Source organism: Bufo gargarizans, chromosome 3, assembly GCF_014858855.1.
Source record: "Bufo gargarizans isolate SCDJY-AF-19 chromosome 3, ASM1485885v1, whole genome shotgun sequence".
NCBI classification, from domain to species: domain Eukaryota; kingdom Metazoa; phylum Chordata; class Amphibia; order Anura; family Bufonidae; genus Bufo; species Bufo gargarizans.
Window position 1 is genome coordinate 236,433,454 of NC_058082.1, and position 25,276 is coordinate 236,458,729.

Genomic DNA, 25,276 nt, shown 5'->3' on the forward strand with positions numbered 1-25,276 from the left:
CTCTCCATCATGTGATCCTGCAGCCAATCTCTGCCGACAATGGTGATATTCCTTACTGACAGACGTCACACCTGTGGACAGAGATTGGTTGAATAGTCATGTGATGGAAGATTAGATATCATTTGGGGCGAGATGAAGAATAAAAGGTGACCATAGACGAGTAAAATTATGTGTACCTACACAATCTGAAAATGGCAGCACTGATTGGATAGTGTCAGACTGTGCAGGTACACAACCCCCCAAACTGGTTACCTCCTTTCTGTACCCTTACTGAAGGCTAATAGTAATTTATTCATAACTTCTAGTAGAAATGATAAAGGAATGGCACAACATAGAGCCACAAGAATAGAGGCTCCAGAATTGTTATTACATGAGGAATGCATGAAGCTATTAAAACAGGAATGTCAGGAGCGGTGAAAGATTACTGAATATGGAAAAGTGCCCATTCCGTGTGCCGTGTTTAACATGCTTAACATGACAGACCTGCCAGGTTTTTGATATTGATCGAGCGAGGCAGTAATGCGCTCAGAATGTGCTCGGTAAGGACACTTCACTGATGCCTGTTCACACTTCACTTGTACAACAATGACTTCCTCTTGGTGGGAACAAGAAATAACGATTGGCCTACATTTATTCCTGAGTACAAATGCTGATTGTCTACGGCAAGAAAAATAACTCACCTGGACATAAGGAGAACAGATAAAATACCCAGCCCCACACAATGTGTTAGGGGAACATCGAGGAATTTAAGATGATCAGTATCTTCATACTTTATATATGAAGGATGATGTGGAAACAACATGGAAAATGTTACTATAGTTATTACAGAAGTGGTCTCAATAAAGATAACCTCCATGTGCAATCCCCCATATACACAGCATCCCTCCCTGCCATAGACATACAATGTCCCATAAAACCCTCTTCCTGCTCTGCTACATACATGTACAGTGCAGTGACACCATCAGCTGTTGGTGTCAGCTGTAACATACCTTAGGATCAGGGGTGCATGACCTTTTTTGGTCTGAGGGCCACATTGTCACATCGCTCTATATCAAGGGGCCGCAATAAAATAAAAAAAGTTGATCGCCGCTCATTTGCATCGGCCTATTACACAGGCCAATGTAAAGTGACTTGGGAGGAGTGACCACTATCACAGTCATTCCTCCTTCATTTAGTTGTATTGATTATCAGTAGCACATCCCTGATTACACAGAGAGATTATACTGGCCAATTATCATAAATGAGCGTTCCTATGAACTGGGGCTGCACGATATATCGAAAAAATTATCGAATCGCGATAATCGCCAAATGCGATATGGGGATTTGGCCGACCCGAAAATGCCGCAATTATATATGAAGGGGCCCCGCGCACATAACTGGCTTTGTGTGTAAAGTATTTTACTACTGTGTGAAACAAGCACTCTCCTATTGATAATATGGCCAGCCTCTGTACTCACTTTCACGATGAATGCACTGCAGGGAACGGCAGCGGGCCGGCCGGCGCGTGACTGACGTCACTTAGTAACGCTCCTGCTCCCTGAAGTCGGAGGTGCCTTACTAAGTGACGTCAGTCACGCGCCGGCAGGCCAGCTCGCTGCCGCTCGCTGCAGTGCATTCATAGTGAAAGTGAGTACAGAGGCTGGCCATTTTATCAATAGGAGAGAGCTTGTTTCACACAGCAGTAAAATACTTTACACACAAAGCCAGTTACTGTTTTCACCTGACAGTATATGGCCGTGGTCACATGCACCTTTCAAGCCAAGGACTGGCTTCAGCAGTAATGTCACCTCTGAAGCCAATCATTGACTGGAGTGGTGTATGTGACCATGGCCATCAACTGCCAGGTGTAAACAGCGCAGGAACCGGAATATGGAGGCCGGTGACATTTCCTTCCATCCTGCCTCCTATTTATAAATCAGCGCTTTCCTTCACTGCAGAGGACGGTGGTCATTGGTTTTTACCACCTCCTGCCCCCCAGTTACAGGTGTCCTACCAGTAAGCACTAGTGGGGAAAGCACTCATTTGTTAATACGTTAATACCCAGGGCTAACAGACACTTTTTCTGTGATTTAGCGCATGTTGTGGGTTAAACGGTTGTAACTTTTTTATGTTGGGACTAACAAAATAATTTTTGCTACAATTTTTTACTTGACACAGGGCCTTAAAATTAATTTTTTTGTTTTATTTGGGAGAAACTGTACAAAACATTTTTTTTATAGCTCCCTATTCTTTAAATATGCAAACTGACACCAAAATAAATTATTATAATTAGTTCCCAATTTTGTGTCAGTTGTTTTGTTATATAATATAAACGTTTGGGAGACAGCTGACACTTTGGTAATTTTTCACTTTTCCCTTTTTATTTTATTAATATTTTAGTGTATTATTTTAAATTTTTTTGCCACATAATATGTCCCCCAAGAGGTTATAAAAAGACTGTTGGGGGACAATGAACACTCTATTTTTCCTTTTTTTCTTTTCTTGATGGACCATGTGATGAGCGCAGTGACGTCACCAAAGGTCCTTTTCATCCCAGGTCATCAAAGAAGAAGAAAGAAGACGAGCCAGGCAGTGCGAACAAATGGATGAGGTCAGTTTATATTTTTTTTAACCCCTCCATCCCTATTTTACTAAGCATTCTGTATTAAGAATGCTATTATTTTCTCTTATAACCATGTTATAAGGGAAGATAATAAAGATCGGGTCCCATCCCGAGCGTCACCTAGCAACCATGCGTGAAAATCGCACCGCATCGGCACTTGCTTGCGGATGCTTGAGATTTTCACACAGCCTCATTCACTTCTATGGGACCTGCTTTGCGTGAAAAACGCACAATATAGCGCTTGCTGCGATTTTCACGCAACGCACAAGTGATGCGTGAAAATCACCTCTCATGTGCACAGCCCCATAGAAATTAATGGGTCCGGATTCAGTGCGGGTGCAATGCGTTCACCTCACGCATTGGACCCGTGCGGAAAACTCGCCCATGTGAAAGGGGCCTAAGGGTCTCAAAACCTGAGGTAAACTGATCAATTTTGTCCCCATTCATTGTCAATGGGGGACAAAACTGATCTGGATGTACCAGTATGCATCAGTTCAGTTGCTTTTTGCAGCCGGACACAAAACTGTTGCAAGCAGCGCTTTTGTGTCAGGTTTGTTAAACTGAACAAACCTAATTAGGCATGAAAATCAATGTGAGTCAATGGTGCCTGATCAGTTTTTTTCATTACATTAGGCTATTTTCACACTAGCGTTTCCGTTTTGTCCCCAGTCATTGTCAAAGGGGACAAAACCTAATTGAACAGCTCCAAAATGCATTCCATTCCGTTCTCATACCGGAGAGCAAACCTCAGCATGCTGCAGTTTTCTTTACATCATGGGATGTGGCGCAAAACTGATCCGTCCCTATTGACTTGCATTGTGGGTCATGATGGATCCGTTTTGCTCCGCATCCCATGACGTTTTCTCTGACACAATCTGACACAATAGAAAACGGATCCGTCCTCCATTAACTTTCAATGGAGTTCATGACGGATCTGTCTTGGCTATGATAAAGATAATACAACTGGGTCCGTTCATAACGGATACTGATGGTTGTATTATCAGTAATGGAAGCGTTTTTGCTGAACCCTGCCGGATCCAGTAATACCGCTAGTGTGAAAGTAGCCTAACTCAGGTTTTGAGATCCTCTGCCGGATCTCAAAACCTGAGCTAAAAATGCAGATTTAAAACACACTCGCGTTTTGGCTTTCCGTTTGTGAGATCCGTCATGGGCTCTCACAAGCGGTCCAAAACGGATCAGTTTTGCCCTAAAACATTCTGAATAGAAAAGGATCCGCTCAGAATGCATCAGTTTGCCTCCGATCAGTCTCCATTCCGCTCTGGAGGCGGACACCAAAACGCTGCCTGCAGTGTTTTGCTGTCCTCTTGGCAAAACTGAGCCGAACGGATCCATCCTGGCACACAATGTAAGTCAATGGGGACGGATCCGTTTTCTCTGACACAATAGAAAATTGATCTGTCTCCCATTGACTTTCAATGGAGTTCATGATGGATCCGTCTTGGCTATGTTACAGATAATACAAACGGACCTGTTCATGACGGATGCATGCGGTTGTATTATTGTAACGGATCTGTTTTTGCAGATCCATGACGGATCCACCCAAAACACGACTGTGAAAGGATACATGCACATGACCGTGACATTTTTTGCGGAAGCCGCCCGTGTGCCTTCCACAATTTGCGGAACGGAACGGGCGGCCCATTGTAGAAATGCCTATTCTTGTCCGCAAAACGGACAAGAATAGGACATGCTATGTTTTTTGGGTGGGGCCACAGATCGGTGCAACGGATGCGGACAGCACACGGAGTGTTGTCCTCATCTTTTGCTGCCCCATTGAAGTGATTGGGTCCGCATCCGAGCCGCAAAAACAGCAGCTCGGATGCGGACCAAAACAACGGTCGTGTGCATGAGTGTATTTCAAAATATGCTTGATAAACCAGACAACCCATTTAACATTGGGTAGCATTACTATTAGGGATGAGCGAATCGACTTCGGATGAAACATCCGAAGTCGATTTGCATAAAACTTTGTTCCAATACTGTACATATCACAAATGAGCTCCGTACAGTATTAGAATGTATTGGCTCAGATGAGCCGAAGTTATTGCTTCGCGAAGTCTCGCGAGACTTTGGGTAATAACTTCATAAATTAATTTGTACTGTAAACCATTTCCCGAACTTGGGTTCGGTTCCGTGGTAATTTGGAACCGAACCTGAGTTCGGTAAATGTTTTTTTGACAGTAGAAATCAATTCATGAAGTTATTACCCGAAGTCTCGTGAGACTTCACAAAGCAATAACTTCGGCTCATCGGAGCCAATACATTCTAATATTGTACGGAGCTCATGCTCTGTACAGTATTGGAACGAAGTTTTATGAGAATCGACTTGCTCATCCCTAATTACTATGTATTTTATTATTACTATTATTATTACTAGTACTACAGTGTTCTACAATTCTTTTGCGTTCTATTATGTTAATTAAGTAGATGGGCATACAGGGTGTAAAAAAAAACTTGAAATAACCACGGAAGTTTTTCAATAAGAATATTGTGCTTGAGAATGTGCCACAAAGAATCCAGCAATAACAAAATTGCCCAGCCAAGTTTCCATGGCAAAATTGTACAAAAAGAAGAAGTAGTAGAATTTAGGATGTGTCACTGGGAATAATGTCCTATGGAAGGATAATTTATCTACTGGAAAAACTGAGTAGAAAGACTTTCAAAAGTTTACTTTTATGATTCTTCTTTTACTTAATTCACATTCATCCGGTAGGAAAGGCTGATGGTTCATGTTTCTTTTCAGCCAAAAATAAATGTAAAATCGAAATTTAGTTCCTAGTCACGGTTTTCAATTTATTGTATGCAAGACCAGACTTCAGGATTAATATAGGGGTCTGCTTTGTTCCAGAAAGAGCGCCATTTCTTGTTCATGGTTTGTGCTTGGTACTGCAGCTCAGCCCCATTTAAACTAATAACTGGAATGGCGCTGTTTTTGGAACAGGAATAGCTTTTATTTTCTAATCCTATACAACTTTATTATTTATACAAGACTACCTTTCCTTATACTGACACTTTTTTTTTTACAAGAAAAAGGGATGGGTGGGGTGTTTGCTATAATGTGTAGGTGTACGTACAGTAGATACATAAAGTGCTCAGTACGTTATTACCCACCTTTGTGGAGGAGAGGCATCAGCGCTGGGGAAGAAAGAGGATGGCTTGGTGGAATGACAAGCCTAAAAATAGAATTCTTTTATTGTAAATATTAATTCCAGGAAAAATAGACACAATATAACAATTCCCTATGGCTGACAACACGTCTGGCCACATAAACAAGCTGAGTAAACGAAGACTGCTTCCTGCAGATTAATGTTGTGGTCACAAGAAGGTGACACGTTTGATTAATAAGGAATATGTGGTAAAACTGGGAGGATATGATACAAGTCATGAAAAGAATGAAGCACAGTAAACAATGCACAGCGACATGACCACTCCGCCAAGGCTGCAAAACCCATAGCTTATCCTGAGAAATGACAGAGACATCAAGGTGACTACAACAGAAACATTAAAGACTTGCCTATAAAAAAACAACCCTATCCGCCATTCATAACAAATATTTGGGGGGAATATTACTAATATAGGGACATGACTGGTGAGACAGACAAGTGCAAAACGTCATCCAGTCTAGACAGTCCTACATCATCACAGGGGCTCAGGCTGGTTGAGAAATGTGGTGCAGAAATTGACACTTTTCTCTGAGGCTAAAAATGCTTCTGTTCTAATAATACAACCACCTGCATCCGTTATGAACGGATCCGGCTGTATTATCTTTTACATACCCAAGACGGATCCGTCATGAACACCACTGAAAGTCAATGGAGGACGGATCAGTTTTCTATTGTGTCAGAGAAAACTGATTCAGCGTTTTGGTGTCCGCTTGACGAAACTGAGCCAACCGGATCCATCCTGACACACAATGTGAGTCAATGGGGACGGATCCATTTTCTCTGACACAATGGATTTCATGACGGATCCGTCTTGGCTAGTTTAAAGATAATACAACCGGATCGGTTCATAACGGATGCAGGCGGCTGTATTATCAGAACGGAAGTTTTTTGCTCCGTACCACATTGTGGACAGAAAAACGCTGGTGCATTCCGTTTCGTTCAGTTCAGTTTTGTCTCCATTGACAATGAATGTGGACAAAACAGAAGTGTTTTCCCCGCTATTGAGATCCTATGACGGATCTCAATAGCGGAAAGGGAAGACGCTGGTATGGAAGTACTGTAACTCTATACCAACTATTGGTTGGCTTACTTTGAGATTTTTGGGTGGCGTTATTTTAGTATAAAACATTGCATCTTAGGCTGAAACACCTTTCCTACAAAACGACACCCTTTCCCATTAAGCCATGCCCTCTTTTGGATGCGCTACAGAAGCTCTGAAACTGGATGCACCAATTAAGCTAACAGAGATAACTGGGCAGAGCTGTCAGTGCTATCAACAAGTCAGATAGGCAGGGACACAGGCAGTGACCATTAAAGCACATACAGGGAGCTAGGGGCCGGGGCAGTAAGATAAGAGGCAGGCTGAGAAGCCTGCCTCTCTATGTTCCAAATAGTCGTCTTCAGCATTCAGCAGACACTGAAGACAGGCTGTCAAGAGTGTAGCCTAGGAGACTCTTTGCAGCCTGTTTTCTAGTAAAAATAAACATCTCCATAAAAAAAGTATGTTACAACCATGCTTAAAAATCAGTAAAACCACTGAGAGAAATTTATCAAAAGTGGTACAAAGGAAAAGTGATTTAGTTGCCCCTAACAACCAATCAGATTGATCCTATCATTTTCGAAAGGAACTATGAAAAATGAAAGGCGGAATCTGATTACTAAGGGCAACTAAGCCAGTTTTCCTTTGCCCCAGTTTGAAAAAAGTCAGGAGGAGATGGTCGAACACATAGGGGAGAATGTATTACACAATTTATGTTGCTCCACACGATGCAGTAAAATATTGAACAGTGACAAGAAAAGTTAGAGCTTACAGGACCGATGGACAGTAAACGTAACTTCAGTGATCAATGCCAGGCAGCTGCTGCAAAGGGAAATAAAAAAAGCAAAAAGGCATATACACCCATGTCAACATCATAGGGGGTCATTTAGCAAAGTGTTGTAAAGTACAACTGGCTTAGTTGCCCTTAACAACCAATCAGATTCCACCTTTCATTTTTCACAACTCCTTTGGAAAATGAAAGGTGGAATCTGATTGGTTGCTATAGGCAACTAAGCCAGTTCTACTTTACAACAGTTTGATAAATGACCCCCATAAATCACTAATCAGACTACACATTTAATACTGTGTGCAGTTTTGGGCATAACTGAAGTAGAGCAGGTGCAGAGGAGGGCAACCAGGGTATTTAAGGGCATGGTGGACTGCAGTACAAAGACAGGTTAACAAACTTGGGTTTATTTAGTCTGGAAAATAAGACAGCTTAGGGGCGATCTAATAACAGTGTCTAAATATGTGTAAGGACAGCACAGAGATCTTTCTAATTATCTTTTTATTCCCAGGCCTGTAACTATGACAAGAGGACATCCTCTACTCCGGAGGAATGAAAGTATCATCATCATAGACGCTGCTTCTTTACTGTAAAAGCAGTGAGACTGCGGAACTCTCTGCCATAAGAGGCTGATTCATCAAACAAGTTCAAAAGGGGGAGGCTGGGTGCCTTATTGGCGAGTAAAACTATCCCAAGTTATATCTCCTAGATTCAGGCATGTATTCTAGTCGGGGAAGAATTCTCCCACAATGCAGGGTAATTGGAGACCACCTCAGTAGCTCTGTAAACTGGACTTAATGGACCTGTCTTTTTCAATCCTATCTACTATGTCTATACAGTTTATGATGGTTCTCAATTTATTAGGAATGTTTTAGTCATCTCTCACCTGTACCTTTAAGGAAATCTTGTGGTGTTATTAAAAAGGCTGTGGAGAAAGAGGATTGGTGGGGCTTACATTGTAATTGCTACAAGTACTATAGCAACTCCTGTCGGTTTAACACTATTATCCTCCATAGGAAAGCATGAGCAGCATAAGGTGCCCTCACCCCCACCACCGCAGCTGACTGGGAGACACGCACAGTCAGCAATCACTTTCACCATGTCTGGCTGTCACCGCTCTACACTGTGCTCTGAGTCAATGAATCCGACTGTAAGCATTATTCTGTCATAGTAGTCATCTGCACAGGGGCCAGCTGGAAAGGGGCCCTTCCCCACCTTAAACATATAGTGCATGTAAAGGATCCGCTCAGTGTAGAGACGCTGTACGCGGCCTATCTATATGTAGTGCAGTCTGTCTACTGTATCACATGCCACTTGTTCAGGGTATGGGGGCTCGGGCCCAATTTACTTCACCTGTTCCCTTGTGGGCCAGTACGAATCTGATTGCGGAAATGAATTTCATAGCTCACAATTATCGCTAGAGTCTTGGAGAGACATTAGGGGGATATTAACTGATAAGTAGATGGTCTATTATTGGAGAGCAAGGGGCCCTCTGCTAAGTGAATTAATCCGTACAATAGTTTTAAAGGTAACCAGTCAGCTCCCATTTGCTGCACTCACTCGGGACAGCAGAGTGTAATGGCAGACCTGCTGATATCAGCGATCTGTCACTCCTGTGATGGCATTTAGTACTTTTAGAGTACTGATCTACCAAAGCCAACACTGGTCACCAGCTCTGCGACAGAAATGTAGACGAAGCCTATGCACACAGAAAAGAAAGCTGTCACTCATCGTCCAGAGGCGAGGGAGGGCGGGGGCAGCGTGCTTCACTGGTATCATCTCTCGTAATGCTGGCACGTGCTGCGGGCTTTTGTGAGTCATGAGGGCAGCATATGGGAGCTGACAAGTGCCCTTTAATAATGAACTTTCAGTTCATATGCCGTCATCCCTTGTATATAGATGATACATATATGCCCTGAGCTTCGGGCTCTGAAGACCTGCTTCTGTTCCTGATTTCATACTCCATGACCACAAACATAGAATGGCCAATGTTACAGGACCATTTCCAGTTTGCATCTGATGTTTTGCTAAGATCCATCATTCGCTTCCAGACAATATCCCAATAAAAACCAGCAGGGAGGATGAAAGATCTGAACCATTTAGAGATCAAAAAAGGTTTCACAAAAGTTAAATAATGCAACCTTAAGGCTGTATCACACCTGCTAATTACGATCTGCCGCCAGCAAACACCTAGACAGCATAGGGAAGAGTGATGGCATAACGATCATTCCTCCCCATGCTGCGGAGGAGATCGCTGCATGTAATAGCAGCGGTCTCCTCCACTAGCTAGCAGGCGATGGCTGAGAAATCTAACGATTGTCCGTTGTCGCTCTATCGTTCATTGCTTGTACACTGCTCAATAATCGCATAGTTTCGCTCGATTTACCGATAAATTACACGATTTTCGGCTTGTGTAAAGGTACCTTCAAAATTTTAGCCCCATGGTATTTTTATTTTTTTGCCCGTAAAAGCCTAAACACTAAGCAAATGCTAAAATGCTAAACACCTTACACAGAACAGAGGAGCTAGCAAGATACAAACTCAAGGCTCGTAACAAGCATCCTTGCCAATTACCCTAAGAAACCTCGCACTTGATCATGCAGCTATCTATTTTAAGACGTTGCCATCAAAGGCCACATATGCAACCTTTCTGGACCTTATCGTGTAAATCCAGAAATCACAGATCAAGTGGATACATCCCTTAAATAATTCCTGCATACAGCATATCTGCAGCATACAAAATGTGTTCCCATAGTAACAAGGGAAACGGTTCCTCAATATCTTTTCCAGAATGAATATTCAAAATACTAATAGACCAAAACCAAACAGATAACTAAAACCAGTGCCGCTGTCTATCTTGTGTGGAGGCTATCATAAAAGACAAAGGAGGGTAAAACACACATACAAAAAGGCAGCATGCATACAACTACTGAAAGGGATCTGACCCGTCATACGAGTAAAGCTCATCAGACCTGCTGAAGAACTGACCGCAGGGACTGTGACTGGAGGTAGGTGTTTGTTTTATTCACTGTGCTCAGCTCTTCTGTGGCGGCTCTTCTCCTGCGAGGACAAAAGGGCAAAAAAAATCTGTTTGTCTGATCCTTCTCTTCCATGACATCTGTTGGGGGACCGTCGGAAGTTCCCCATACAACTTAGGCTACTTTCACATTTGCGTTCAGAGCGGATCCGTCTGAGATGGCTCCGCTCATATAATGCAGACGATGGATCCGTTCAGAACGGATCCGTCTGCATTATATTGTAAAAAAAATTCTAAGTGTGAAAGTAGCCGCAGACGGATCCGTCCAGACTTTACAATGAAAGTCAATGGGGGACGGATCCGTTTGAAAATTGAGCCATACTGTGTCAAATTCAAACGGATCCGCCCCCCATTGACTTCCATTGTAAGTCTGGACGGATCCGTTTGCCTCCGCATGGCCAGGCGGACACCCAAAAGCTGCAAGCAGCGTTCAGGTGTCCGCCTGCTGAGCGGAGCGGAGGCCAAACGCTGCCAGACTGATGCTTTCTGAGCAGATCCGCATCCACTCAGAATGCATTAGGGCAGGACGGATGCGTTCGGGGCCGCTTGCGAGAGCCTTCAAACGGAACTCACAAGCGGAGCCCCGAACGCTAATGTGAAAGTAGCCTAACAATGTTGACCGAAACTGCCTTTTGCTGACAATTCACACTAATTCATATTGTGGCCTTAAAGGGGTTGTCTCACTTCAGCAAATGGCATTTATCACGTAGACAAAGTTAATATATGGTACTTACTAATGTATTGTGATTGTCTATGTTGCCTCATTGCTGGCTTCATTCATTTTTCCATCATATTATACACTGCTCGTTTCAATGGTTACGACCACCCTGCAATCTATCAGCGGTGGCCGTGTTTGCATACCATGGGAAAAAAGGCTGACCATGGGAGCACAAAGCTATGCATATATAGCAGCTCCTATCCCAGCCACCTAGTATCTGCTCTGCAGTGGTGGTCCTAACCCCTGGAAATGAGCAGTGTGTAATATGATGGAAAAATGAATCCAGCCAGCAGAGGAAACAATATGGACAATCACAATAGATTAGTAAGTGCCTTGTATTAACTTTCTCTACATGATAAATGCCGTTTGCTGAAGTGAGGCAACCTGTTTAAAGAGGGCCTGTCACCTCTCCAGACATTTCCCATGTAATAACAATTCGGTGTTGTACCAATCATTTACTATTCCTAGAACTTTATGAATGAATGCTAGCAGCTTGTAATTAAGGTCTAGATGGCTGGTACCAATTGAGGGGTGTGTTCCTGTACAGTCTGACAATGGGCAGCACCGATTGGGTTATGTCAGACTGTGAATGGACACACCCCATATGGTAACACCCATCTAGACCTTCACTGCAAAGGAATGGTACACCATAAAGCCAAACTGAACACGTATGTGTATGGAGGAGTTGGGAGAGAAAGCTATTGCCAAAAGATTATTCACTATTGAATGTGTATGGGAAGTTTTAGGGACCAAACTGTGCTTGGAGCATGGCTAATTTAGATGAGTCATATTTAAAGTGTAACTGCCATTTCACTACCATAAATTAAATTCCTAGCATATGTGATGCTGAAGGGAAGATATTCATGAAGCTTTATTATTCAGGTAATTTTATCTTTCTGATGTCTCTGTATTCAGCCCTTAGCAACCATATTTCTCTGAACCTCTATTTCAGCATCTTCCTAAGATGGCCCCTGCTGCACTTCCTGTGGTGATCTTTGCTGTGTCCTAAAGGCCATCCTGTACTTCTCTCACTTCCCATAACCCCTTGCTCTCCTCACATGAACTAGCAGGACCAATCAGAATGCAGATAACCTTTCCCACTACCCCAGAGCAGTGTGGATCCTCTCACATACAGCTAACCAGAGACAGACAAGAACAATCAGAATGCAAATAACGCCAATAATGCCCACACTACCCAAGAGCAGTGTGTATTCTCTCACATACAGCTAACCAGAGACAGACAAGACCAACCAGAATGCAGATAACCTCCCCCACTACCCCAGAGCAGTGTATATCCTGTCACATACAGCTAACCAGAGATAGACACAACCAATCAGAATGCAGATAGCCTCCCCCACTACCCCAGAGTAGTGTGTATCCTCTCACATACAGCTAACCAGAGACAGCAGACAAGACCAACCAGAATGCAGATAACCTCCCCCACTACCCCAGAGCAGTGTGCATCCTCTCACATACTCAAGTAACTGATCCACTGCCTTCATTTCAGGCCCCTGCTGACTTCTAAACACAGGAAATGCCCCCTGTGCCACTGACAGGTCACCACTGCTAGGTTTTGTTCAATGGCAATCTGATAAGATTCTTTCTGGGTCATATTATGTGATTTAGTATTCATTCATTATTTCTTCTAAAAAAAAAAAAAACTTACAGAGGTTTTCCCACGAAAAACATTCTACAGTTTTCAAACCAGCACGTGGATCTAAATACTTTCGTAATTGCCTGTAATAAAAAATTATTGAATGAAATATATCTGTATAGTGCCACCTGCTGTTTGTTTTTTTCTTATTTCTTTGTCCGCTCACTGAGAAGGCCACACATGCTCAGTTTCATCCTTCAACTGCTTCCTGAGCGGTGATAGGGAGAGCTGAGACACGCTCCCTTAGCTGCAGCAGAAAAGCAATGAAAGGGGAGATCTGTGGATCCATGTAAGATACAGGGCTGGTTCTAGCTTTGTTAGAAAGAGATTGCCATGATATTTTTGATTTTTGTTTTTTTACATTAGTCATGGGATAATACCGTTAATCTCCAGGCGAAAAAACAAACAAAAAACTGCTGCCACTAGAGAGATGGAGATACAGTCAGGTCCATAAATTTTGGGACATCAACACAATTCTAACATTTTTGGCTCTATACACTACTGAAATGAAACAAACAAGATGTGCTTTAACTACAAACTGTCAGCTTTAATTTGAGGGTATTTACATCCAAATCAGGTGAACGATGTAGGAATTGCAACAGTTTGCATATGTCCCTCCCACTTGTTAAGGAACCAAAAGTAATGGGATGGAATAATAATCGTAAATCAATCTTTCACTTTTTAATACTGGGTTGCAAATCCTTTGCAGTCAATTACAGCCTGAAATCTGGAACGCATAGACATCACCAGACTCTGGGTTTAATCCCTGGTGATGCTCTGCCAGGCCTCTACTGCAACTGTCTTCAGTTCCTGCTTGTTCTTGGGGCATTTTCCCTTCAGTTTTATCTTCAAAAAGTGCATGCTCAATCGGATTCAGATCAGGTGATTGACTTGGCCATTGCATAACATTCCACTTCTTTCCCTTAAAAAACTCTGTGGTTGCTTTTGCAGTATGCTTTGGGTCATTGTCCATCTGCACTGTGAAGCGCCGTCCAATGAGTTCTGAAGCATTTGGCTGAATATGAGCAGATGATATTGTCCGAAACACTTCAGAATTCATCCTGCTGCTTTTGTCAGCAGTCACATCATCAATAAATACAAGAGAACCAGTTCCACTGGCAGTCATACATGCCCATGCATGATACTACCACCACCATGCTTCACTGATGAGGTGGTATGCTTAGGATCATGAGCAGTTCCTTTCCTTCTCCATTCTCTTCTCTTCCCATCACTCTGGTACAAGTTGATCTTGGTCTCATCTGGCCATAGGATGTTGTTCCAGAACTGTGAAGGCTTTTTTAGATGTTGTTTGGCAAACTCTAATCTGGCCTTCCTGTTTTTGAGGCTCACCAATGGTTCACATCTTGTGGTGAACCCTCTGTCTTCTCTTGATTGTTGACTTTGACACACATACACCTACCTCCTGGAGAGTGTTCTTGATTTGGCCAACTGTTGTGAAGGGTGTTTTCTTCACCAAGGAAAGAAATCTTCGGTCATTCACCACAGTTGTTTTTCATGGTCTTCCGGGTCTTTTGGTGTTGTTGAGCTCAGCGGTGCGTTCCTTCTTTTTAAGAATGTTCCAAACAGTTGTTTTGGCCACACCTAATGTTTTTGCTATCTCTCTGATTGGTTTGTTTTGTTTTTTTCAGCCTAATGATGGCTTGCTTCACTGATAGTGACAGCTCTTTGGATCTCATCTTGAGAGTTGACAGCAACAGATTCCCAATGCAAATAGCACACTTGAAATGAACTCTGGACCTTTTATCTGTTCATTGTAATTGGGATAATGAGGGGATAACACACGCCTGGCCATGGAAGAGCTGAGAAGCCAATTCCCCCATTTCTTTTGGTTCCTTAACAAGTGGGAGACACATATGCAAACTGTTGTAATTCCTACACCCCGTGTACACCGTTCACCTGATTTGGATGTAAATACCCTCAAATTTAAGCTGACAGTCTGCAGTTAAAGCACATCTTGTTTGTTTCATTTCAAATCCAGTGTGGTGGTGTATAGAGCCAGAAATGTTAGAATTGTGTCGATGTCCTAATATTTATGGACCTGACTGTATGTAAATAAGGTCAAATAAATGAGTGTGGTTAACAGGATATGTAATCCCATGGGAGTGAGCCTGACTAATCAGGTATTTACACTGTGCACTTACTCAAGCTCTTTGACCACAATGTATATACGGTTTCATATACCCGCCCAGGAGTTGATTCAGCAGGATTATTTTGAGGCCTGAAGTGGACATGTAGCCAAGGACAACAGACATACCATTCCTGGAGTGTCCCTGCCAGAGAGGAATACTTTACAGCAGGGGTACTCAACTTTCGGACCGTAGTTGCCAGCTGTCTGGACCCCTGTGTAGTGGTGTGCTAAGGAAGGGGGCGGTCCGGGGTCACAGGGTACCAGAGCCTAGAAGCAATGAGTGCTTCCATCTGTATCATTGCTGTCACTCACCACTCAGCTCCCTGCGCTTCTCCCCTCCTTCAAACCGGCAGCGCTCTGAATGGTGAAGCAGGAAGACTTCTCCCCGCTCTACCATTCAGCCTGCAGGCAAAGATCGCGCTGCAGGCCTGTGTGGGCGGAGCCAGCTTCCTGGAAATCTGCATAAGCTCAGCCCACACAGTGCTGCAGCGCAATCTGTGTCTGCAGGGGAGAGAGGACTGTGAGCTTTAGGAGGACAAGGTGAGTAGATACTGTGTTTTTATTTTATTTTATTTTTTTATTTCTACTCTGGAGGGAGCACAATGGACATTGCTAATGTTAAGGGTGCACAATGGGCATTTCTACTATGGGGGGCACAATGGGCATTTCTACCATGGAGGGTGCACAATGGGCATTTGTACTCTGGAGGGGGTACAATATGCATTTGTACTCTGGAGGGGGCACAATGGGCATTTTTACTGTGGAGGGGGGACTATGGGCATTTTTACTCTGGAGGGGGGACCATGGGCATTTCTACTATGGAGGGGGCACAATGAGCATTTCTACTATGGAGGGGCAACAATGGGCATTGCTAATGTGAAGGGGGCACAATTGGCATTTCTACTATGAAGGGGGCACAATGGGCATTTCTACTATGAAGGGGGCACAATGGGCATTACTAGCACAGAGGGCATTACTACTATTAATGGGGCACAATGGGGATTTCTACTATGGAGGGGGCACAATGGGCATTTCTACTCTGGAGGGGGCACAAAGATCATTGCCAATGTGAAGGGGGAACAATGGGCAATTCTACTATTGAGGGGGCACAGTCACAGCGGGCATTACTATGAAGGGGCACAGTGCACCGAGGGCATTACTACTATGAAGGGGGCAAACAGGGCATTATTACTGTGACAGGGCACAATGGGCCTTACTACTATTAAGGGGGCACGATGGGGATTTCTACTATTCAGGCAGCACAGTGGGCATTATTACTATTAAGGAGGCACAATGGGCATTATTACTGTGAAGGGGGTACAATGGGCATTACTACTATTCAGGCAGCACGGTGGGCATTATTACTATTAAGGAGGCACAATGGGCATTATTACTGTGAAGGGGTACAATGGGCATTACTACTATAAAGGGTCAGTATTACTGTGAAGGAGGCACGAGGGGATTATTAATATGAAGGAGGCACAATGGGGATTATTACTATTAAGGAGGCACAATGGGCATTATTATTGTGAAGGGGGTACAATGGGCATTACTACTATAAAGGGTCAGTATTACTGTGAAGGAGGCACAATGGGGATTATTCATATGAAGGAGGCACAATGGGGATTATGACTATGAAGGGGGCACAATGGGGATTATTACTATGAAGGGGGCACAAAGAGGACATTACAACTGTGAAGGGGCACAGATAGGGCATTACTACTGTGAGGGGGCACTTAGGGTATTCATACTCTGTGGGGAGGAACTAAGGAGGCATCACAATGTGTCAGGGGAACTAAGGAGCACCATAATGTGTGGGGGCACCAAGGGATCACCATGCTGTGAGGGTGCACTTAGGGGTATCATTCTCTGTTGAGCACTAAAGGGATATCATACTGTCTGAGGGGCATTAAAGGGGCATCATTACTGTCAGGGGGCACGAAAGGACATTCTCACTGTTTGGTCAGCAGAAAGGAGATTAGGTGGGCTTGGAGGTGTGGATTATGGTGAAAAAATAATAATAAAGCAGCACTATACGCCAATGGTGTTGTCCCTTTTTATATATCTTGTTTTGCAGTTCGGACCTTCATCCTACAGCAGACGCAGGTATGTGGACCTTTACCAAAAGTACTTGAGTACCCCTGGTTTACAGCATATCTGCATCTTCTTGCCTGGACGGGATGAGCATCATAAGCTGTAAATACACCACATACAGGCTAAACAAGCCATCTTTACCTCTCCTGACACATCTGTTGTAGTCAGGGGTGGAATGGGAACTAAGAAAGTGGCCCTGAAAAAAAAATCATAAAAGTGGCCCCATGTTGTAGGGGTCCAGATTGACAGAAGGTGGGGCAACAGAATTAGGCAGGCTCCGTTCCCCCGCTGTGCCCTCATGTTCTGATTTCCCACCTGTTATGTAAATTCATATCAGAGATACATGGAGGACGAGATGGCCGTGTTTCTCAAGGGACGTCTCCTTCTCCCTGGCTGTGGTGCGGAGAGCGTCACAGGGAGAAGGTGAGTTTTTTCCCTCCTGACTGTGACAAATGTGTCTCTAAAACATCCATATGACATATTAGTGTCTATGACTCCATTACTAAATCTTAAAGAGGACCTTTCATGGGTCCAGACAGTATAAAATAAGTAGCATGTTATGTAGAGCATAAAGCAGGGATCTAATAGCGCTTACTATTTTTCCTGGGCGTCGCTCCATTCGCTCGCTGTGCCCCTGTTGAATTGTCCGGCCTGGTATGCAAATTAATAGCATCGGAACAGGGAGGAGGAGACGCGTGGGTTTCTCAATGGGCGTCTCCTTCTCCCTGGCTGTAGCGCGGTCCAATCACAGCGGAGAGCGTCACAGCCAGGGAGAAAAAAAAAATCACCTTCTCCCTGACTGTGACGCTCTTCGCTGTGATTGGACTGCGGTACAGTCAGGAAGAAGGAGACGCCCATTGAGAAACAGGGCAGTCTCCTCCTCCCTGTACCGATGCTATTAATTAGCATACATGGCGGGAGAATTTAACAGGGGCACAGCGGGTAAACGGAGCGGCGCCCAGGAAAAATAGTAAGCCCTATTAGATCCCTGCTATATGCCTTACATAACGTGATGCTTATTGTATAATGTCTGGACCCATGAAAGGCCCTCTTTTAATAATACTCCTTTTCCTCCTGCTATCCAGACTGAATTATACAAATACAGTTAAATACAGTCAGGGTACCGGTGACATTATCCATGGCATTCACCTAGAGGTATTTAACTCATTTATATCTGGATTAACATCAGATTTTGCTCAGACCTCAAATGCATCATGTTGGTGGTTACTATGACAACCCCAATCACTACTGATTCCCCCAGCAAGATAAGCACAGGTTGGCACTAGTGTTCTGCATAATGGCCTTGAAAGCAACATTGGGCTTATTTGGAGCATGCTAACTGTCTCTTATAGCTGTATGTGGGAAAACAGCTGGGTTCTGTTTCCTGACAACACAGGAGTCATCATTTGGGTCTGGTCACAGCGCTGACAGTCAAGGGCTGAGGTTTTAGCTGCTATATATAGAGCCAGAGCCACCAGATCATGTTTATTATGTGATATTCTCCCCTCTGTGCTGCATCACATTTCATTATCTGCAAAGGCAGACAGAATAATGTCGGTCCTTTCCCTAAAAGACAACTAGCCCAAAATAGCCATAGTGAGAAAAGGTCAGGAATAAAATGCAGCTGCTAAGTTCAAATGCTTCATTTCTATGGTGGTCGAGTGAAGTTATAGTGGTCTGGTTAACAACAGCAAGCAAAGCAACTACATCCTTAAACGGGTATTCAAGTTCAATGGTCTCTTCTACTGGGACCCCTGCTAATTATAAAAACAGGTGTCTGTACCCTGCAGAACCCCAAAATGAAGGGCTGCAGGTCAAACATGCTGCTCCATTCATGTCTACCTGACTGCTGGAGTACAGCTCTTTCAGCTATTTCACATAGGTCCCACAGAGATGCACATGCTCAATTTACTGATCTCTTCATTTCAAAGGGGGGCGGCTGAAGGGTACGCTCGCCCATTCTCGTGATCAGTAGGGAGGGGGGTCCCAGCAGTAGGACCCAAACTGATCTAGTAGTTTTCCCTTATCCTATTACACTTAGGCCTCTTTCACACGGGCATCGAGTGTAAGAGCCGGAGAGGATCCGGTTCCGTCACAGGAAAATGCACGATTTTTCTGTGCGAGTACAAAGCGTTTTAATGCGTTTTGCACGCGCGTGAGAAAAATCGGCATGTTTGGTACCCAGACCCGAACCCGGACTTCTTCACAGAAGTTTGGGTTAGGTGTTCTCTAGATTTTATTATTTTCCCTTATAACATGGTTATAAGGGAAAATAATAGCATTCTGAATACAGAGTGCTTAGTAAAATGTCCATTGAGGGGTTAAAAATAATAAATAAATTTAACTCACCCAATCCACTTGGTGACGTAGCGGATCTCCTCTTCCTTCTTCTTTCTTCAGGACCTGGGTAAAGGACCTTTGATGATGTCACTGCGCTCATCACATGGGCCATCACCATGGTGATGGACCATGTGATGGATCATGTGATGGACCATGTGATGGACCATGTGATGAGCGCCGTGACATCATCAAAGGTCCTTTACCCAGGTCCTGAAGAAAGAAGACGAGATCCGCTACCCGACCAAGTAGATGGGGTGGGTTAAATTTGTTTAATTTTTTTTTAACCCCCTCCATCCCTAATTTACTTAGCATGCTGTATTAAGAATGCTATTATTTTCCCTTATAACCATGTTATAAGGAAAAATAATAAAGATGGGGTCCCTATCCCGATCATCTCCTTAGCAACCATGCGTGAAAATCGCACCGCTTCCGCGCTTGCTTGCGATTTTAACACAGTCCCATTCACTTCCAATATAGAGCATACTGCGATTTTCACACAACGTACAAGTGATGCGTGAAAATCACTGCTCATGTGCACAGCCCCATATAAATGAATGGGTCCGGATTCAGTGCGGGTGCAATGCGTTCACCTCACGCATTGCACCCGCGAGGAAAACTCGCCCGTGTGAAGTCTGTCAGATGTGCAATCTGCAGGCAACATGTCATAGAGAAGGAGGAGCTGAGCAGATTGATACATGGTTTTGTGGGAAAAGATGTAGCACAATGTGTAACTTATTCATTACAATCTCTGCTATTTCTGAGCTCAGCTGCCTCAGTGGGCGGTCCTATAAGTGACTGACAGCCTTCTCTGTATAAGTATCGGATACTATCCAGGGACCCCCCCCCCCATCCTCCTCCCAACTGTTAGACTTTATCGCAAACTGCTGGCAATTCATTCATAACGAGCGTAAAAATTATTTTTGTGGAATGCAAGTAGTTACTAAAACAGAGATATCAGGAGAAGTTATGGGTCCTTTTTTGGACTACCTGAGTAGGACTACAGATAAGGAGTCTGGATCAGTACTTTATATATTTTTTATATTCATATTGCCTCTCATTTCCCCACTGTGCGCTGGCAAAGCTCTGCTGAATGACACTGTCTGGACACAGATAATGGAGAGGTCCTCCTGAGCGCAAGCTCAGCAGTCCAGACAATGCATTTCAGTGGAGTTTTGTCAGCACACAGTCATGAAATTGGGTAGCATGGAAATATACAGTCCCGATGCAGTACTATTCATTCAGGACTGCAGATGATAGGTAGAGTTGAGCGATCCTGCCTTTTGGCAGGTTCAAGTTCGAGGTTTAAGTGAATTAGGTAATGGATTCCGTTCTCACGGAATCCATAACGTAATTCAATGCTGGCATGCCAAACAGAATGCCTCTAGAGATATTCCGTTTTGCATGCCATCATAATACCAGTGTATAGCCAACAGAATAGAACCCTCGGTGCTGGCCTTACACGTCGTGTTTTATGCGGCGTGCCGGCTTTGAATTAAGTGATGGATTCTGTGAGAACGGAATCCATTACGTAATTCACTTAAACCCTGAACCCAAACTCAAACTTGCCAAAAGGCAGGTTCACTCAACTCTAACAATAGTATTCAATCCAAGTGACAGATTACCTTTAACCCTTTTGCTACCAGAAGGACATTTTTCACCTCTGGTAGACAGGACAATTTTTGGAGTTTTGAAATCTAAAAATAAAACCTAAATGACCCAAAAAAAAAATCATGCTAATCCCCATACCCATATATTTTCTGAAAGTAGACACCTAACACATTGTCAAAATGCCACTCAGCACTTTATACACGCAGACACCTTCATGTAACTGTGCACCAAATTGCAACTTTTCATAACATAAGTTTATATTTGTGAGTAAAAGTGTAAGTTATATGGACCACACCTCTTAAAAATAAACTTGCAACATGTGCAGAGTACAATTTATGTAAAACCGTCTATTAAGGTGGGCAAACGGGTGGACTAGGAACCCCCATGTTGTAGGTAAGTCAAAATTGAAAGAAGGTGGGTGAACACAAGTAGATAAGGCCAACACAAGTAGGTGGATTCAGCAATACCACAGTGCAGTACAAAATAATATCCTAGCAGAACCAAATACCACAGCACTACACAAAATATCTCCCCCAAAGCTGTACCTCTGTGGTGGCCATTAATAGCTGCCATGTTCGGTCCTCCTCCACTTGTCTCTAATTAAGGCTACTTTCACACTGGTGTTTTGGCTTTCCGTTTGTGACATCTGTCTTGGGCTCTCACAAGCGGTCCAAAACAGATCATTTTTGCCCTAATGCATTCTGAATGGAAAAGGATCCGCTCAGAATGCATCAGTTTGGCTCCGTTCTGTCTCCATTCCACTCTGGAGGCGGACACCAAAACGCTGCTGACAAAACTGTGCCAAACAAATCCGTCCTGGCACACAATGTAAGTCAATAGGGACGGATCCGTTTTCTCTGACACGATCTGGCACAATAAAAGACGGATCCGTCTCCCATTGACTTTTAATGGAGTTCATGACGGATCCGTCTTGGCTATGTTACAGATAATACAAACGGATCTGTTTACGACGGGTGCAGACGGTTGTATTACTGTAACGGATCAGTTTTTGCAGATCCATGACGGATCCGCCCAAAACGCGAGCGTGAAAGTAGCCTAAGATATGGAGCAGGAGCTTAGGAGGTGAGATGTGCGCAACAGCTCTGGGCCAGCCTTACCACAGCATGCTGCTTGGACTTCCCCTAGTAATGACACCTTCAGCAATCAGAAAACGACTTCTGTCCATGCAGCAATAACGCAATCTGTACTCTCTGGCTACACTAATTTTAATTGATTACATTGATAATGGTAGCAGCTAAAAGCATTTTCGCTTACAGCTTTCCAAGACGAGACAGGTCAAAGACCAGTTGTGATTATGGCAATAATTACTTCATTAATAAATAATTATTTAAATGTCAGCAAAATGCCAAAAAAAGCTCCTATGAATAGAAAGCTAAATGGTCTCCAAGGAAACATCATTATTAGATACTTGTAGTAAACAAAGGTGAAATATTTCTCATGCTCGTTACTCTTAAAGCGTGATGTTAAATTTTGCTGTGGACATATTGTGACCTCTTGAAATTAGGTCACCCATGTATTCAACAAGAAATTAATGAGCTTTGATAAATCATCTTAGTAAAAGCCTGCTGTCCTTTACTCAACACCAAAGAAAGCAGATGTCATCTGACTATAACACAAGTATACAGCACAAACACACCAGACACCAGAACGGCAATGGGCTTACCTTACTTTTTGAAAAACTCATAGCGCTAAATTAAAGGGAACCTGTCAGATCTTTGCACCGAAACCGCCACACAACCTAATAATTTTATTTCTGAACATGCCCATGTGCACTAAATCTGACCTAGACAGAGAAATCAGTTTATAAACTGCTACATGCTACAGTATTGTAAATTACCACAGAATGGTCATCTGGGTGGCATCCAGGTCAAGAACAGTTATCAGTGAGCACGCCTGTTCATCCTGGTACAGCTTGGTACAGGCTGCTGATGACATACAGCGCGCAGGGAGAAGTCAATCAAGCCTAAAGTTGGGACAGAAGTTGCTGTGTGGACAAGTGGTGGCATTTCATTAGATTATTCTTTTTTATTTTGTGTCTATTTTTTACATTTTGTATTTGACATTCGTTCCTCATTAATTACAAGACCATTGGGAAGCATTATAACAACATTTTTTTCTTGCTGATTTTTACTGGAACTGGGGCTGGCATATTAGCTCAGTTGAAAGGATAATACAGCCCTAGAGGTTTAAATGGGGTTTTCCTCAGGATAGGTCATCCATATCAGATTGGCAGGGTTGGACTCCCGTCTCTCTTCCTGCTGCTGCTATTTCTATGGCAAAGCAGCAACTAACAGGATGAGAGAAGGGAGATGGCACCTGCATGGTGATGGTCCCCGAGTTGGGACCTCTTCTACTGGGGGCGAAAACTTGGTCAGGACTCTACCCTCTAAAAGAACGACTTTTAGCAAATGAGGAGGTGGAAAAAATGGCCCAAGGGTCATTGAAAAGGGTTTAGGCGGTAACCCTTCTGTCCTGTGTGGGGGGCCTGGTTTGATGATTGCTATGGGGCCCTTACTTTTCTATGTATGGCACTGGTTGATCGGCGGGAGTGCGGGGTGTCAGACCCTCGCTGATCTGATATAGATGACCTATCCTGACTGACATCAATATTAAAAGTCCAGTGAACCTCTTTAACAAGGCCATTGAGCCTCACTGCACTGATCTCAATCTGCAAGGTTGTGTGGTTAAAATATAATAAAATGTATACAGAACTTCTCAGTGGCGCTACTCTTCAGCCTTACAGCCACCAACAAGCAACCAATGGATAGTACATAAAATGTTTTATTAGTTGCTATAAAAATACACATCAATATAAATGCATAAATATCAATTCAAAATAAAAAATAGCATATTCTCCATATTTTCTTTGTGAACTAGTAAACTGGTGCTTACAATTCAAGACCATTATTACCCTCCCCAGGACTTGTCTTACGCCAAGAGCATTGTCTGTAACAGTTTGTGAGGTCCCAAACAAATCCGAAGTAACCTGTAAGCAACCAAAGACCTTTCTCATGCTAATGTTAACCATCAGGAGGACACTGCTATCCAAAAAGAATACTGCTGCCTGTCTGCAGTTTGCTAAAGATCACCTGGACCAGTCAGAAGAGTATTAGAACAATGTTTTGTGAATGGATGAGACCAAAATAGAACGCAAAACACAGAGGTGGTAGTATCATGGTTTTAGGCCTGTTTTGCTGCATCTGGGCCAGGACTGCTTGCCAACATTGATGGAACATGATTTCTGGGTCATGCAGCAAGACAATCACCCTATTAACAAAAGTTTTGTAACAAAGAAGAATAATGTTGAAGTTTTGGAATGGCCAAGTCAAGGTCATGACCATAAAGGTTTTTTTCTGAGATTTTGATACTGAAGACTTATCCACATGATAGGTCTTCAGTATCTAATAGGTGGTCCCACACTCAGTACCCTTGCTGATCAGCTGTTTGAGAAGGCACCGGTGCTACTGTGAGGGGAAGGTATCTATATAAATTACATACCCTCCTCCAGACCTCAATCCATATACATTAGATATCCTTCTCCACTCCTCCATCCATATACATTAGATATCCTCCTCTAGTCTTCCATCCATATACATTAGATATCCTCCTCCAGTCATATAAATTATTGTCCTCCATCCATATACATTAGATATCCTCCTACAGTCCTCCACCCATATACATTAGATATCCTCCTACCAGGCCTACCGGGAAAATTTCCATTAGGCCGTTAGCCTTCACTGCTGCACGGCCGGCTTTGCCGACAGTGAGGAGGGTCCTGCCACAAACACCACATACTCGTAAGTGGCTGCCGAGAACCAGCATCATAATCATTGTAGCCCAGTCCTGGAAAAGAGTCAAATCTACCTGAGAAGAGTCATGGTTATTCATAATCTTCTGCTCTCCCACCCATCTGCTGATGATTGGCAGTTCTCTCCTAGAGAGATAGGGAGAAAACTAGGAAGAAGACGGTCAGTCATCAGCAGGTGGGCAGGGAGAGCAGGAAGTCATGAATAACCATGAATCTTCTCAGGTAGCCGTGACT

At 43.5% G+C, this 25,276-nt stretch overlaps 1 protein-coding gene across 13 annotated transcripts in view; it reads right to left on the bottom strand.

Moving 5' to 3' along the window:
- The window catches only part of MBNL2 (muscleblind like splicing regulator 2), a 182,628-nt gene that overhangs the window by 125,790 nt on the left and 31,562 nt on the right, over positions 1–25,276 (bottom strand). The window contains exon 2 of one of the 13 annotated variants that reach the window (XM_044284663.1): positions 10,586–10,673. The exons of 10 other annotated variants lie outside the window; for them this stretch is intronic. The gene's annotated coding sequence lies outside the window, so the exon portion shown is untranslated. Of the gene's footprint in view, positions 1–5,734; positions 5,756–10,585; positions 10,674–25,276 lie in introns of those variants that run through there. 2 more of the 13 variants (XM_044284665.1, XM_044284664.1) reach the window with 2 other exon arrangements.